Raw genomic sequence first — 11,749 nt, 5'->3', positions numbered from 1 at the left:
CTCAGTCCTGTAGTTCACTTTCCTAAAAGCCACTGTCGCCAGCTTCTTATCGATTTTTTCGGAAATATTTTATACACATGTAAGCATAAGTTATATGTTTTATGTGTACGTATATGTATTCTCCACTTTTAAAAAATAAACAGTAGCATGTTCTACATAAGGCTTTTCTTTCACTTTTTCAAAATTTGGCAATACATCTTTACTATTTTTAATGGAGCTACTTATAAATATATGTATGTAAACACACATACAAATACATTTTTTTCTTGTATTTGCTCCCAATGCAAATCTAGGTGACCCCTTCATAAGCCACAGGGAAGGCTTTGAGGGCAGGGGGCTTTCATGCCACCCTCCTGATGTCAGGGCCAGAAGCCAGGGTGATGACAGACCCTAGGCTCTGTTCCTGAGGGCTCACAGCTGCGGTTGATTGTTTCCAGTTATCTTCTGTCCACCCTGTGACAACCCCTCTGCACCCCCTGGATGTGACCTGCATGTGTCCCTGTGGGAGGCATGGACTCCTTCCTCTCATTGGCCACGTCACCTCCCTGGGCTGGCGGGAGTGAGGCCTGCAGTCACACAGTAGGCGTGATGTCATGTCAAAGCCTGAACGACCTGCTGGAGTCTGCTCTGTCCCTTTGTCCATGACCATGAGAGTGGAGATGGGGGCTGTTCCTTCAGGCTGGGTCCCAGAACAAGAAGACATAGGGAATAAAAGCACAGTTGACCCACATCTGACGAGTAACGTGGGTGAGAGATAAACTTGCCTGTTGTAAGTCCTAAAATTCCAGGGTGGTTGTTACAGCAGCGTAACCTAAGGGAAGCTGACTAATGCCGGGCTGTGCTCAGGCACGAAGTCCCAGATGGCTCCGAGGAACTGGTGCCTGCGAACGGTGGCCTCTGTGTTTGATCTGGATCTATCGCCAACCGATTAAAAAGTTCTGGTTATTATCTCAGGAATCAAGACACGCCACGGGCACTAGGACATCCCGTACTTGCTAATGGCAGTGCCAATCGCTTTGAATAGCTGGAAAGACGTTTGGCTATGTATAACAAGAGAACTAATAATTTTTACTTCTGAAAACCTAGCCCAAGAAAATAATCAGACCCACAGGGACGCTGTTGTGGAGTTACTTGAAAAATTAGAGACAACATAAATGCCCCATCGCGGGGGAACAGTGTACACGCATTATCCTATACGATGAATACTGTGCAGCCAAAAAATCAAGTAGTTGAATAATTCATGGGATGGGGGAAATGTTAGTGTTCTAATAGTGAGTGAAATAAACAGGATTCAGAACAATATCTGTATGACAATCCTAATTTAAATAACAAAATTAGGATCGTGCTGTTGATAAATTTCGTGCTTTTCACACTTATATTACGTGAATAAGCATTTTCTCCCAGGGTCAAACATGTAAATATGTATAAAAAAGGCCCGAGAAGAAATAAGCAAAAATAATAGTTCTCGCTGGGTAGCATTTTCTTTTCTGTGCTCTCTATAGTGCCAACAGTCTGTGATGAATAGGTACTACTTTTATAATCAGAAGTAAATAACTGCTACTTCAAAATAAGAATTATTTCGGTCGCTTCTAGGGCTGTGCCTTTGCGTTGCGGCTGCCCAGGGACCTTAATTGGGCTCCTGGTCTAAGAATAAGCCTGTGTGTTTAATTAGGTCACTCCCCTGCCGACCTAGAATCTCTGCACAGGGCTGAGCTTGTGCTGCCCCTTCCCGGAGCAGGCGGCTGGGCGCGGCTCGGGGCCTGCAGGTGCTGTGCTCCTGCCTGCATTTAGCTCAGCCTGCAGGTTGAAAAATGTGAGAACTGTCACCCCGAGGGAACCCGCCCTCGTGCCTCACCACTTCCGTGACTTTAGGCCTAGCCGTCCCCCCCACCTTCCCCATAGTGCCCCGTTTGTGGGGGGCAGGGATTCGGGACCAAGGGCAGTGAGAGGAGCTGCCCCAGGAGTGAGCGAGGTTTCAAGGGCGAGTCCTTCCTTTCCCGATCCAGGAAGAGGAGAGGTGATAATAATAGTAATAATATCTACACCCCAGGGCCGAGGGGAGAAGCCGGAGAGAAAGGCTGAGGATGCAGCCTGCTCACAGAACACACTGATGTTTCCCTCGGGGATGAGACCCCCAGGGCCTGAGACGGGGCCCAGCATTGTGCGCTTGGTGTGTCAAATGTCTTTTTTTTTTTTTTTTAATGTTTTTATTGATTTCAGAGAGAAGGGAGAGGGAGAGAGAGAGAAACATCAATGAGAGAGTCATTGATCGGCTGCCTCCTGCACGCCCCCTACTGGGGATCGAGCCTGAAACCCGGGCATGTGCCCCGACCAGGAATCGAACTGTGACCTCAGGTTCATTGGCTGAAGCTCAAACCCCTGAGCTATGCCGACCGGCTGGGCCTGTCAAATGTCTTTTTAAAGCTGAGGTCCTGAAACCTGGTTGTACATGAGAATCACCCAGAGAACAGAAGATGCTCATTCCTGGGCCCCACTCAGGACTCTCAGGAGGGAGGGGGCCCCCTGCCAAGCTGTCACTTGCACTGGTCTGGCCCTCCTTGGTCCGAACAGCCTCCTCCCTCCCTGTCCTTGCCTGGCTGGCTCTCACTTGTCAGAGGTTGAATTGCTCCCCAGGTGATTCAAACCTGTGCCAGAAGGGCTCCACCCTTGTCCCTCAAAGGTCGGTGCCACACAGGTGATGCTGGGGGCACGTCGGGAATGCGGAAGCCGGGTCCCGCCCCAGGCCCTCTGAGTCAGAAGCTACATTTTAACCAGCCCTCGGGAGATGCACGTGCCCGCTGAAGTCAGAGGCACCGAGGTCAGAAGCACCCATGAGGACACTTGCAGGAGCCTTTGTGGGTCTGGGAGGTACGGATCCCAAGTAGGTGAAAGGTCCTACCCCGCTGGAATTCAGGTCCCAGGGCCCTTCAGGAGCCTGCAAGGGGGTTTGGAGGCCTCACAGCTGTGGCCTCTGAGAAGCCCCTGCCTAGGCCTCAGGCCTGATGTGGCATTAGTCCACCCGTGGTGTCCCCAGGAGAGTGCACTGAGGAACCACAGTCCTCTGGGTGAGGAGCCACTGGGAAGCCCCCAGCCAAGGTCACGGGGGCGGGGATTCTGCCTGGGCTCCGCTGGTTCCCTCTCTGCAGCCGGCACAGGGTGGGGCTGCCATCCTGTTTGGTGTCACAGTTCCTGTGTGTGTGACTGGGGCTTTCTCTGCCATGGGACTGAGGGCAAGCCCAGTCCTGCCCCACAAAGGCCTGCTTTTGTGAAACACAACTCTCCTGCTGTCCTGCTTCTAAATGCTGCTCCCAAAGTCCCAGGTCTGTGATGGAATATTCTAGTAGGAGCTGGACGCCCTGCGCGTGTGCTCCCTCAGGCCATCTTCCTGCCCTCCATACCTCCCCCGCCACCCCCGAAGCTGCCAGTGCCCTGGGGTGAGTCACATTGTCTTCATGACTGTCACTGTCCCGGAATCAGGGATCGAACTTCGCCGCAGCACAGTGTCCCAAGCTCTGTTCCACCTTCTCATCCGAACTCACACCGACCACGAGGGGCTCTGAGCTCCAGCCCTGGCCTGAGGCCCTTTTCTCCTGTCCCTTGTCAGAGTCACTTACACCGGCCTCCGAACCAGCCTCTGCTGTCCAGCTTCCCTTCCAGGGTGTCCTCCTTCCCCCTGGGCCAGGGAGAGCGACCTCCTGTGGGACCAGGTCATTCTCACAACCCTTCCCATGTGACTGTCACCTCCAAGAGGACCTCTTGGCCGTCAACACGGTCCTTCCCTCCCTCCCAGCCACATGCCCGAGACTCCAGCCTGGCTGCTTCTGATGCGCCCTTGAAGGCTTCCTCCTCCAGGAAGTTTTCCCTGATCCTCTTTTAGGTAAATTGGCCCCTGAGGAGGTGAGAGCTGATTTATCCTTAAATGGGGAAACCAGGGGTTTCCTGGGGTTCTCAGGGGCTTAGATTTCTCTTCTCACTGTTTCCTTCTGACGCGTATTGTCTGTCTTCTTCGACAGTGACTGACTTAAGGGAAGGTAACACATCTTCTTCATAGTTTTTAAACCCAGCACCCAGCGTAGGCTTGGCATGAGGCGATGCTTAGTAAATGCTCGGCGTCTGACTAGGTGATTTATGTATGTGCAGGAGGAGCCTGAAATACGCACCATTTCTGACTCCCTTGCAGCCTCTCTGCTCTGGCCTGCCCTCAGCTTGCCCAGACCCAGGTAAGCACCGGCCTGTTCCTCCGGCTCAGGGGTGCAGCAATGGAATTCGTAGGTCTCTGTGGGGGGAGGTACCTGCCCGCCCCTGGCCGGGCTCCAGAGCTGGCCGGATGCCTTCCTCCCTGCCGAGACCTGCCCTGTGACCACCTGGATCACCTTCCCCACCTGCCTGGACACAGTCCTCAAGGGCAGGGCAGGGCAGGGCAGGGCAGGGCAGGGCAGGACAGGGCAGGGCAGGGCAGGGCAGGACAGGGCAGGGCAGGGCAGGACTACCCTATGCTTCTTGTACCCCCCCCCGCCACCCTTAGATTCTTCCACAGGACCCAGGCCCACCAGGGTGGCTCAGCTGCTCAGTGGGGAGCCCTGGTTTCCCAGTTTAAGGATAAATGAGCTCTCACCTCCTCAGGGGCCAATTTACCTAAACAAGGATCTGGAAAAGCCTTGCATGTTGTCACTTGGGGGACCCTCGGCCCCTGGAGCCCCCGTCCCCAGCCTGGGCTCCTGCAGGATGGTCAGGACAGGCTGTGTGGGCAGCAGGAACTGCAGGCTCCCAGGGGCTCCAGTCTGATCTCAGGGGTCAGGCCTAGGTCCCAGCACTCTCCACTCTCACCTTCCTGCCTCCCCCCTCTCACACACACACACACACACACACTGTAACTGCACTCACACCACTCACACTCACATGCTCTCGTACACACACAACTCCAGCAACTTCCATTATTTTGATGGAAGAAGAGACAGGTTCTTGGACATTTTCCTAACCTCTCACCCCTAATCTATCCTTTCTCTGTGCCCCACCCATGGAGGGCTGTTGCCCTGGGTGGGGCAGAATTGTACCTGACCCATGGTGCCCGATGGTTGTGTCTCACTCAGTGCCAGGCCCTTCCCAGCAAGTGGAGTCCAACCTCTGGTCTCAGTCCCTCCCAATCCACACCCAGAATATGCCCTTGGCCGCGTGGCCACATCCAAGGGCAGGCGACCTCCGGGCCAGGACCAGGCTGGGCTCTGAAGGCCACTGCCCCTGAGCTAGTCCCCAGCATCTGCTGCCCCCCTGTGGCCATTTCCATTCCGCCCTCAGCACTGGGCTCATTGTTGCTGCATGAAACTCCTCTAAACTAATAAAAATCCTACGTTTCTTTAAAGACCTTGTCCAACACTCTGCTCTGTTAAAAAGCCTTCGTGGTGCGTAGCTCCCATGCCCGCCTCAATCCCCCTGTACCTGCTGGCCTGTGTGTGTGAGGAGGCCCCTGGCCAGCCCTGTTCTTGGAAAATGCTCCAGTATTTATGATAAAGGTCACGATGTGTGCAACTTACCTTCAGGCAAAGTAAATGCTTGTATTTAGTGAGCACGCACCCGCCACTGGGCCCGGATAAACAACGAGATGTGGAGTGAAGTGTTAATTAGCAAGACATGAATCTGGTCTAGGGTGTAAGAATACATGTCCTTTCTACTGTCCTCACAACTTCTCATAAACTTGAAATTAATTCCTAATTTGAACAATTTTTAATGAGAGGGTCTGTGTCCCCAGGGCCTCACGGGAGGGTCCTGGAGCTCTCTTTTCCCCTCCCACCCTCTCCTGAGCCCCCAGAGCAGCTCCTCTGGTCCCTGGAGGGTGCGGTGGCGCAGATTTCCTCTTGACGTTTACACCTCTACTGATGCGAGGAAGGGGTCAAGGACATGACGCACACAGTGGGTGCCTGGCCCCTCGTGACCTCTCCACCCTCACCACACGAATGAGCTGGGCCTGGGCAGACGAAGGGGGCCAGGGCTGTTGCTCACCCGGCTGTCTCCCACCCATTTTTGGAGCTGATGGGGGAGCTGAAGAGGCTGGACTTGCACCTGCTGAAGAGCTGTTGGGAAGCCTGCAGCCCCACGGAGAGCGGAGAGGGATGAGGGTGGTGGCCCATGTGCAGGCTTGGCAGCTAGGTCCTGCCAAGGTGGTCAGGTGGTCAGGATCTGTTTCATGGTGGGCTTCCCCTAGTGAACTGAACCTTGGGGCCCCTCTGCCCCCCTTGAGACTACCCACACTGTGACTTCTAAGCCCTTCCTCCTAAGCCACCCCCCACGGACTCAGGGCACCTACCTCTCACACAGGTGCACACGCCCAGCCCAGCATCCCCACTGGGTGCCCTCCACCCGCTCGGGGCCAGGGAGGCTATGCCTGGAGCTTGGAGGTCTGGCTCCCTCCTGGGTCACATGGCCACACGGATGGGAGCCATCATGGGCTGCAAGTCATCAGCTCCAACCGAGAGGGATTTTCGGGTAAGAGCAGGTGCCCAGGGAGGAGGGGACAGGCCCAGGGGGGCGGAGGTGGGGGCCTGGGCCTCCCAGCTCCGGGTCTGAGGTTCGCAGGCGGGTCATCTGATTCTCCCAAGAGCCGTGTCCTTGTCAGGCAGCGCCCTCTGCTGGCCCATGTTCCCAATGACAGCAGTGTGCTCTGCAGTTGGGGTGATTTGCGCAGCGTGGCCCCGTCCTCCAGTTTCCCCCGTTACCGCTCCTTGAGCAGCACCTGCCTGCTGGGTTGGGTCCTTCTGTGAGTGACACAGCTCTGACCAGTGTCTGGGGTCAGGTAGACAAGGCGCCTGAGGTGGTGGGTCCTGGGAAAAGGAAGCAGGAAAACATCCCCTGTGACTTACTGACCAGCCACCAAGGGGATTCAGGGTACACGGCAGCCGGGCCAACTGGGGCTAACAGCAAAAGGGACAAAGTGCTGTGGGCCATGCGATCCTGCCACAGCCCCAGGGGGTGGGCTGAGTGGGCTTGTCACCTTTATTTTACAGATGAGGAAACTGAGGCTCAGTGAGAAGTAAATGTGGGATCAGTTATCTAGAAGCAGGGAGTAGCACCAAGGAGGGGAGGGGAGGGGGCAGGAGTGAGCCTGGGTGTGGGCCCCTGCAAGCCCTCTGTGGGTGCTTCGGGGGTGGTCACTCTCCAGGGCCAGGCAGGTGACTGAGGAAAACAGGGAGTGGGCCCCGTGGCAAAGTGCAAAGCTGCCCACCTCCCAGAGCACCGTGCTGGCCCATCACGAGTGTGGCCTCTGGACTTAGGGGGCTCGGCTCCTTCCCTAGATGGGCAAAGCCCCAGTGTCTCCTGGTGACAGACCCTGGCCCCAGCAGGTGGGCTTGCCTGTGGGTGACGCAGGTCCAGGTGCTACAGCGCCACCTGCAGCCTGTTCTCCGTGGTTCCCGCCAGACTCTTCTCCAGCCAGCTGACTGCTATGAGGACCTTGACAGGGCCACCTGCCTGGTCTTCCTGACCTCTGGGCCCAGCTGGCTGTGCTGTGCCGGGAGGCCCCAGAGCCGGTGGGTCCCTGCAGAACCTCCCCGCGTCCTGCCCTTGCCCCAGAAGGACCCTCTGGTCCCCAGCCTCTGATGGGGAAGGTTTCCTCATGCCAGCCTCATCCCTGCTTTAAACCAAGACAGTCATCTTGTTATTTCTGTAGTGGACATGATGGCAGCTGCAGGAGGAAAGCGACGGTCCCTCTACGCTCAGTCCACACACAGGGACAGTGGAGGGTGCCTGGGGCAGCAGGGGCCCCTGCCTGCTGCGGCCAGTCTTCCTCGGGAAGACCCCTCAGGAGAGGGCAGTGGTTAACACAGAGCCCCCTGAACAGGCGGGCAGTCCTCCCAGCCGAGTGGCCCCATCTTACAAGGTGTGGCGTCTGAGGTCAGGGCCTGGACATGAAGCTGGAGCTCGGGGTCCCCTGCCTGCTTCCCTTGCTCCTCTCAGCTGCCCATATGGTTGGGGAGAGGTGTGTCTGAGTGTCCCCCGTGCTTCCTGCGCTGGGCCCCGTGACTTAGTCCGCTTTGTGCTCAATATAACCCTGCAAAGTTTACCCCCGGCGACAGGGAGCGCAGAGGACCTACGGAATTCAGTCACCGCTGCAGACTAATGCCAGGATTTGGACCCAGTGCTACTGACCGCAAGGGACTTGCTGTGTGCCCCGCACCACACTGCCACATGCTGGGGGCTGAGCTGTCACTGTGCAGCCTCATCTACCTCTGGGCTTTCAGATGAGCAGAGCTGGAGAATTCCCGAGCAAAGCCAAAGGTGGGGGCATAGTTATCTGTCCCGACCTCCTTCTCTGGCCCTCCCCGCCTCCCCCCCGTGGCCATGGCTTCTTCTGTAGTATCACTGGGCTGGGAGCTGCAGCTGTGGGCAGAGGCTGGAGTGGGGGGTGGTCCTCCTAAGGACCCTCGGGAGGCCTTACTGATGGAGTTTCTCCATCTCCATCTGTCCCTACAGATGTCCCATGAGGTGGTCATGGAGCAAGAACTGGCCCATATGGACCCCACCTCCTGCCTCCTTTCCTGAACCCAGAGGGTGAGTGTCTGGAAACAGCAGGTTAGTTCTCTGCACAGCAGATCTGGGAGGAAGTCAGCCACTAGGGGCTACAGTGGGCTAGAACAAGGGTCCCCAGGGGGAGGCTATCAACCCTAGGGGGCATTTTGGGGATTTGTGGGAGCTTTTTTGTCTTCAAGTGTAGTCATTCCTGAGTATTTATCTAGAAACACATATTATTTTATTAAAAATGGTTTTTATTTTTATTTCTTCTATGTTATAGTGAGGATATTATATTTATTTTTTAAATTAATATAGAGACAAGAATTACATTATCTATGAATTTCAATTCAGGATAGAAAAAGGGAAATTAAAATATTTTAAATTGGGCATTGGGTCTGATAGGGCCAAGAACCAAGGCTAAGGTCAGACCCACAGTTCTGCTCCGCCCAGCCCAGCCCAGCTGACTGTGTTGGTGCCTGGCCCCCCTCTAGCCTAATTTTGGCTGATCCATCTGACAAACCCACCCCTGCTCTGGTAGAGGTGGCAGACCCACGAGAGCAGGACTCCTGCTTCCACCCCTTTGTCACTTGTGCTGCCTGCCTGAGCCCCTGCGAGCTGAGACCCCACTGTCATAAGTGGCAGGCTGGCTCCTGTGGCTACCTTGGCATTCCTGGGGCTCCTGTTGAAAGTGTCCCTCTCATAGGTTCCCTTTAGCTGGTGGTTCCAGGCTGTTTACTGAGCTACTTTCCCGTCCCAACCAGCAGAGGGCAGCACAGAGCACACTCCCATCAGTAGCTGTGGCTTCTCTGGGGATGTGTGGCTTGGCCTCTCTGCCCCTCATCTCCATCCCAGCCCAGAGACGGGCATTTTGGCACCTTTTCTACCCCTGGGCTGGGAGTCACTGTGTGCGCTTGGGAGGAAAGGTTCCATAACCAGTTTTCTTTGTTCCTGGCAGGGCTGGGGGCACAGAGAGCCGAGGACCAGGAGAGCTGCGCCGAGGCTGCCTGAGTCCTGGGCCTGGGCTGGCACCATGGGTTGTCTTCTACTCCAGATATTTTTCAGATAACAGGAAAAGAGTGGACGACAGAAAAAGCACCATGTCGACATCTCCCAAATGTGACAGATTTGGAGCCAAGAACACGTCTTTTAGGGAGGAAGCTCCTCTTATCCTAGAAGATATCCCCCTGGCCTCTGAGCCCCTGGAAGTGTGTGCAATGAGCTCCCTGAGCTGCATCATGCTGCACATACAGTTTTATTTCTGCACATTTCTTCCTTTCTTTTCCTTTTTTTGAAATGGAAAAACTTTATTGGATGAGGGGATTTGTGGGAGGCCTGGGTGCTGGGCCAAGGTGGCACCCTGTCAGGTGTGGTGTCTACTAATGAAGCCACTGGCATGGAGAGAGATTCAGCCAGAGCCAGGAATACCACTGACCTGGCCCTGGGCCTCATCCAGAAGACTCCACCACGGCTCTGGCAGAGGCGGCTCTGGAATGGATGGAGGGCTCCTTGGGCACACACTGTGCCTGCCGCTGTCCAGCCTGGTCACTGTAGATAACAAAAGTGATGGTCACTGGGGCTGATAGCCCAGGTTCCGGGTGACAGAGATGCTCCTACCAGGGACATCCACCTTTTGCCAGTTCTATAATCTCCCCACGTGGGCCCACCTGGGATCGCTGGGCCAGGGCCTGTTCCACCAAGGCCTGTGCAGGCAGCCAGCTGGGCTGGTAGAAGTCTAGTCTCTGCAGAAACTCCTCCTGAACCAGATTGACTGCGCGCTTGAACCCGGCCTCGGTGTGTTGGTTGGGCTGGTTTCAGGTGGGATTAAGCTGGGCAACACCCGCAGTCAGCAGAGTGGTCAGTCCACCCTCCTTCGAGGTGCTCCCTCCTCCCACTGGGAGATCCCATTGTCCACTGCATCCGCCTCCTCCACGAAGCTCTCCTTCATCTTGTCCTAGGGGGTCCCCACCGTGCTGTCTTCTTGGCTAGTGCCCAGCACCTGGACCCACGGCTTGTGCTGATGCAGGTAGATGAGTCCACACTGCTCAGCTTGGCTGGCCGCAGCTTTCCAGGGAACAGGGAGCTCATGGTCCCTGTGAACGACCTCTGGGGATGGTCATATAGGTGTCTTTGAAGGTCTTACTCATCCCCCATGTCTACCACGATATTGCAAGAAGCAAGTTTTTCAGGGCCCTGGGTCTGCACAACCTTTGCATCCCGGTATTTCGGCTGGAGGCGTAGGAGTGCGTGCCAGGCCTCATCACGGTGGAGGGGGTAGCTGTGACTCTGGATTCTGGGGATACCATGAGGCTGCTTCAGGGTAATTTGGAGGGCGGGCAAACTCCAGGCTGAGCACGCTGTGCAGGACACGGAGGGGTGGCGGTGGCGACAGTAGAGGAAGGAGACCTCACAGGAAGTGGCGGCCCATGCAGTGCCGTGCACGTTTCTTTTTAAAAATAGCATTTCTGTGCATTCTGGATTCTGTTACTGGTGGTAACAATAATACCTGATTGGCTGGCTGTAATTGACCTCATTCCAGGCCATTAGGAAGACAACAGATGCGATAGCCCAGATGTCCTGGAACTTGATACATTAAAACGTATGAGAAGTCATACTTATGATTTAAAAAGTGATCATTACTTTGGTAGGAGCTGCTCTGTGTGGTGCTCAGCCCCGGCCTGTCCTTGTTCTGATGTCTCTGTCGCTTGTTAGTGGTGTCAGCTGGGCTATATGGAGGCTTAGAGTGAGTGTATCTGCATTTGAAATGACAGAACGAACTCTTGAAGGAATAGGCCTGTGACACAGCTCACTGGTGGCATTTTCTGTGGATAAACAAGGCACACATTTGGAATATCTGAAGATAAGTAAGGGGCAACAGGCCACGTGCTCTGAGCGCTCAGTCATTTTTCACATCTGCATTTCAGGCCTGGAGCCTAAGGCCTTTCCTTCTCCCTGGGTGGGCTTTGGGCCAGCCCAGGCAAGGGCCAGCTGTCCCTGGCGTGTGTTTTTAAACACTGGATTCTTATGCATTGGTAGAGGGTAGGATTTTATCAGGAAAGATCTTAGGTCCCTCTTCTCTGGAAAGGTGCTGTAATATGTTCAGTAGCTGAAGCTACAAAAAGCAACTCTTAGACTTCCCTCCTGGGGTAGACAATGCAGAAAGGGCCTGGGGACAAAGAGCCTGGCAAAGGAACCTGAGGGGCTCTGAGGAAGAGAGGGTGCAGTGTGGGCAAGGGGGAGGAGGACATGG

At 55.2% G+C, this 11,749-nt stretch overlaps 1 pseudogene across 1 annotated transcript; it reads right to left on the bottom strand.

Moving 5' to 3' along the window:
- Nucleotides 1–9,907: 9,907 nt before the first annotated feature.
- LOC308566271 (MYG1 exonuclease pseudogene) lies at nucleotides 9,908–10,927 on the bottom strand (annotated as a pseudogene). The gene has a single exon. The product of its transcript is annotated as an MYG1 exonuclease pseudogene (transcript).
- Nucleotides 10,928–11,749: the final 822 nt, after the last annotated feature.

Source organism: Miniopterus schreibersii (genome assembly GCF_964146895.1).
Source record: "Miniopterus schreibersii genome assembly, chromosome: 13".
Taxonomy (NCBI): Eukaryota; Metazoa; Chordata; class Mammalia; order Chiroptera; family Miniopteridae; genus Miniopterus; species Miniopterus schreibersii.
The sequence above is the reverse complement of the archived record's forward strand: the minus strand, read 5'-3'. Positions and strand labels throughout refer to the sequence as shown.